Genomic DNA, 6,000 nt, shown 5'->3' on the forward strand with positions numbered 1-6,000 from the left:
CAGCGTCTCCCATGCCCTCTTCCCCACCAGAATTGCTTTTTTCAATCTGAGACAATTTCAGTTGTCTTTCCAGTGCCTAAGATTGTGGTTTATGCTCCATGAAAGGAAAGACAATGTGTTAGGATAATACTTTACATCAATAGGATAACTGGGGGAGTTTTAAAAAATATAAAACTCTGGTTTTATAGAAACTTTGACAACTTTATAAAATAAAAACGTTTTACTCCTATCAGAGTTTATAAAGTCAGTGGTCTTTCTGCTCAAGGATTTAATGACTAATGATAAAAATGATATATCTCTGCCAATGATATATCCATTATAATCTTATCAGTGTATCACTAAGGTGTTAGAAAAGATAAAATATCTATAATGTTCCAATAAGTTATTTGGAAGAGAGGTTTAAACCTTTAAATTTGGGTTGGTGGAAGATTGTTAGAAAGCAAATGTCTTTGAACTCTTCTTTGCCAATTAGCCACCCCTCATGTAATCTCTTTTTTTTTTTCTTTTAATTAGTGAAATCACAATTTCCTAGACTCCAAATCTCACCTAACATTTGTTGTATAATTAATGAGTCTCATCAATCTTCCCTAATTAATGCTTTGGGTTCCATTGTTCACTTTCCTTCTAATTTATTCCAACTGTCTCTCAATTTCTGAAATATTATAACTTTGTAATATTGTGTCTAGACCCTCCCTTTAACCCCAGAGTGTGCAGAAAAATGTCAATTGTGTCCCTTCACTATACCAAGGTAAGCAGAAAATTTTTATGGAAAAACCTTTTGAAACAAATCACTTATATTTTGAACACCAAATGAATGTCACTTGATGCTGAACTCTCAACAGGGTTTAGTTGTGGGTTAAGTTAAGGCAGCTTGTGACTGGTCTGAAATTAGGCACCACTTACAGAAGAAATGTGTGAAACTAGGAGCCAGATGTTTCATGAATCTAGGTGAGCAAAGCCCATTCACATTCTAGCTACATAGCAAATTCTCTAATTCTACAATTAAAGTTTTAAGGCTCATATTCACAGATTGTTTTTTATTATGCTGTTTAATAATGGAATGTGCAAAGCCATGTAAATAATAAAACAATTCATAGTCTAAGGCCCAACAGCCAAATCCACCTATTTTTATATGACCTGCAAGCTAAGGACAGATTTTATGGTATAAAATAGTTGGGAGAATGTTTTGTGACACACAAAAAACTATGTGAAATTTAAATTTCAGTGTCCATAAATAAAGTTTTATTGGAATAAAGTCACACATTAGTTTATTGTCTATGACTGCATTTATACTATACTGACAGAGTAGAGTTGTGACTGGGACTGTATGGCCCTCAAAATCTAAAATTTTTGCCATTTGTCCCTTTAAGGAAAAAGTTTACCAACCCTTGATTTAGAGGATTCCCTTTTCAGTCATTCTGTCCTCATGACTATGAATATCCATGGTCGTTGGAAGACAGATGACCAATTTGGCACAATATATTTTAATCCAGCCTTATATGATAGAGACAATGTTCAGTTGAATTATTTTATACTTTCTCCTGTCCAAATCTTTATTTTATTATAATCTTTATTTTGAAACAATCTCAAATTTACAGAACTGCTTGCCAGATTGACAGAATTTGTAACCATGCAATTCTGAAAGGGTGTTAGATCCTTCAACTGTAAGTAGCCAGCATGATACCCCAACACCCTTAACTACTATGTTCTTTCTTCAGCTAAGGACATTCAGGTTCATAACCACGATGCAACCGTCAATATCAGGAAACTAACACTGATACACAACCATTTAATCCCCAGACCAATCACATTCTTGTTTCACCGGTTTATCTAGTACTGCACTTTAGAGCTGAAGAATCCAGTCAAGATCCAGGTTGTATCTAGGTGTCTTCTCTCACCAGTCTTCAGACTTGAGTAGTTCCTCAAATTTTTCTCAACCCTCATGGCCTTGTCACCTAAACGTCACAGGTCATGTTGTGGAATGTCCCTCAGTCTGGGTTTTTCTGACATTTCCTCATGATTAGATTCATACTATTTATCTTTAACAACATAAGACAAGTGCTTCTACAGGTCTCCCTGTGTCCTATCAAGCGACTCGTGTTGTTGATCTCTTCAGGAGCTGGTGATGTTAACTTGGATTATGTGATTAAGGTACTGTCTGCCAGGTTTCTCCACTGTGAAGAAAACTCTTTTCCCTTGTATTAAGCACTTTGTAGAGTGTACTTAAGACTGTGGAAGTATCCTGTCCAAATTTTATTGTCTAGTTTTCCCAGCTGTTAATATTTCTTGGATGAATCAATCATTATTCTGATGGTTGTCAAGGGATAAATTTCCAATTCTCTTTTCCTTTCCAAATTGATTAGTAAGCATTCCTTTGTGAGAAGAAACTTTGTCTTCTCCCATTTGTTTGTTCATTTATTTATATTGGGTTATAATGTTACTACCACTTCTCAAAGTTTTTCTCTTAAGATAACTGTAGATTCACATGAAAATGTAAGAAATAATATGGAGAGATCCCCTGTACTCTTTACCTGGCTGTTTCCCCAAAGGGTAATATCTAGACTGTAATACAACATTTCACCCAGAAGATTAACACTGATTCCTCCTGTTGCACTCCATAGCCACACCACTTCCCTTTTCATCCTGACCCCCACTATCCACTAGTCTGTTCCCCATTTCGTCAATTGCATTTTAACAACTTTTTCATACCAAAACTTCCTACTTCTCTATAACAATGATTTCAGGGTGCTGGGCTGATACATATGAGGAAAATGACTGTTACACACAAGGAAACAATCTCAGAAGAAAAATTGGGGGGTATAATTATATCTATTGTCTATAGCATTTGATGCCTAATTTGTAAATCCATAATTTATTATATGTGTTTATCTGTATTGGCTTCCCAAATTATGAATTTTTTGAGGAGAAAGAAATGTTTTACATACATCTTTCAAATAAATTAACACAGTAAAAGTAATAGAACACAAACTGATGTCATAAATGGGGGTACAAGCTGCCCTTTGTGGTGCTCATGTTATTGCAGGCATGCATGTGTCCCAAGACAGAGAAGAGATTCTTAAAGTACTAGGTAATACTGTGTCTTCCACCTGCATTTTCAGACCCCAGTGACTAGAACAAAACTAGAAATATGGCTCCACTTACTAAATGATCTTTGATTGAGAATTATAAGATCATAATTAGATGTAATAGTTAACTGTTCTCACTATCTCTTCTCTTTAACTTATTTATACCTAAATTTTTTGAGAGTTCTCTCTATATACATATGATAGCACTGTTAAATATGAAAAGCAAAATCTTTAATGAAGCTTTGAATGTAATAGAAGTGAGGAAGAGAAAAAGTTAACAATAAAATTACAAATCATATTAAGAGTTCTGAAGGAGACAATGCCATGTCAGACATCATTAAAGGTAAACAAAAGGGACAGGGCAGATGAGAACAACTACCTTCAAAAGCGGTTTAGCAAGGCTTTGGGTTAAAATAGGAACTTTTCCCTCAAAGCCTCTCATCTTGAGTCTGCATTGCACAGTGGGACTTTTGAGCATGCACCCAGTCTGGTAGACCTCGAACAGCCCATTGGAAAAATGGACTTGCTTCTAGCATATGCATACAGCAGTTTCAGGCAAGAAGTGCAAATGCTTTGAAAGAAAGTAAGTCATTTGAGAAAGAAGAGCAAGTATAGACTGAAAATGGGACTTGAAAGGCAGGCAGGCACAATGACTTGAGTAATTATAGAAGTTTTTATCATTGAGAATTGTGATGAATGAGTCAAAGTATTTAAAGTAAACCCTCTGGTTTACCCTTCAGAATAAAGAACAGAAGGAAGACTGAAGGCAAAAGACAAGTTCAGAGACTGTCACATGAACTGATATGAAAGGTAAAGGTGGCAATGGAAGTGAAGAAAAGATGATGGATGGATTCAAGAGGTATTAGGGAGCTGTTGATTGGATAAGAGGCTTGCTCAAGGTGTGACCTTGACCACCAGATGCATGGGGATGTGATATACTGAGGCTATGGCTATGTGACACATGAAGCTCAGAGCATCTCTGGACAAAGATACAAATTTTGGAGTCTCTTTTTCTGCAACCATATTGCTATATTCTTCTGCAAGATGGGAAAAATAAAACTTTTGATCTATTTGAGTAAGAAGAAAAGAATAAAACAAAGAAAAATAAAAAGTAGACTTAGTATCTAAATATATATATCATCCAGAAACATGTGGAAATGTTTCTTTTTAACCAAATAGAGTTGTCTATATACAATGTATTTAATATTTTTATTTGATAATATATTTTAGAGATATATACATGAGTATGCATCTACCTTCCTATACAGTTGAGATGGAGATTATTTGAGCTCACCAATATTTGTTTACTCTTCCTTCCTGGACTACTGGAAAACTACAGTTCTCTTAGGCAGGGCCATGTCACTAGTAATGGCCAGTGGACTATGAGTGTGTATAACGTGTCATTTCTAAGTTGATCAAGTAAAAAGCCCCCATGCTATTTTCTAGATCTTCCCTTCCCCTGACTTGACCCTCAAAGTCAAGAATGGAGTGGCAGAATCATAAGAAGTCCTCATCAGCCTGGGACCTTGAGTGACTATGTAAAATAAAATTCTTGTCACCTCATAAATGTTTGAATACCCTAAAGATTATCATGATCAAGCAATAAGTATTTTCTGTGTTTCCAGTAAGATTTTGTGGTTTGATTTTTTTTTTTTTTTTTTACTGCAACATAACTTAGCTTCTCCTGATTAGTAAACAGTATTCCATTTTGATGAGCATTAGGGCTCTTTTTAATTTTTGCTTTTTTGGGTCATAGAAAATGTACATTTAAATTTCTTTTGGTACAAAAAAACAAAATGTACTCCAAAACTACTGTACCCCTTTATAATCTCACAGTGTATGAAACCCTTTTAACCTATATCTTTATCAATATTGGACACTACCAGTCCTTATGACTCTATAATTAAAGGTTTGACTGGAAAATCCCAAAAAGACTTTTAACAGTACTCTTCTAAATAATCCATGATTCAAAGATGTTTCAAAAGAAATTTAATTTTTTTTTTTCACATAAGGGAGTTTATTAAGCAAACAGAGTGTCTCCCTGCAGGGTAAGAGAGAAAATGAGAGGAAAAGAAAGGGAAAGAGAAAGGGCACGCGCTAGAGAGAGTGGAAAGTGAGGAGGAGAAAGAAAGCAAGTCGGGGAGAGAAAAGCAAGAGAGAAAAGATGGCGGTGAAGCTATCTTTAAGAATCCTGCTGGGCTAACAGGGGACCAATATCGGAGAAGGATACTTGCAAGCTGACTGATGAACCAATAGCTAGCTAGGATGTCCACAGATTGACAAGTGGTTGGGAGGCGGGGAAAATGGCTGCAACGGAAAGGGTGGGGGAGCAGCTTTGTACATTACATTCCCCCATTTCTGTTTTTATAAGAAAATCTTTTGCTCTCCAGTTCTTTCCGAAGCCTTCTCTCTCCTTCCTGCCTAAGTGACTGGGGCTGGTTTTGCAGGTGAGATGTAAAAAGTCCATTCTCCTTCCAGACTTCCAAAGGCAGATGGTTTTCATGGACTTCATTTCCTCGATTTGACTGATCCCCTATTTCTACACTAACTGCCTGTCCCCAATGCTGACTTCATTCACCCCTCTAATTTTAGAACTCCACTGCTGTAGGGAAAGGGGGTGATGACCGATGGCTTCTTTGAGCTGGAAGTGGGCAGTGTGGGTCAAGCAGTTTGGAGTTCCCTTTTTAGAAATCAGGTTAGTCAAGGGGTCCATGGTAGAAGTTTGGTTGGGAAGAGCAAGTTGTAAAGGCATCTGGGATGGGTGCTTCTATGAGAGAAGAACAAACAGACATGAGTACTGAAATGAGATTGATACAATATAAATGTTGCAGAATCTGGAACATGCCAATGCATGTCATAAAGATGACAGAAGTCAATAATTCCTCACTAGGGGGTGGAAGAACTGAGAAGTTGT

This window comes from Sciurus carolinensis, chromosome 14, assembly GCF_902686445.1.
Source record: "Sciurus carolinensis chromosome 14, mSciCar1.2, whole genome shotgun sequence".
In the NCBI taxonomy this organism is placed as follows: Eukaryota; Metazoa; Chordata; class Mammalia; order Rodentia; family Sciuridae; genus Sciurus; species Sciurus carolinensis.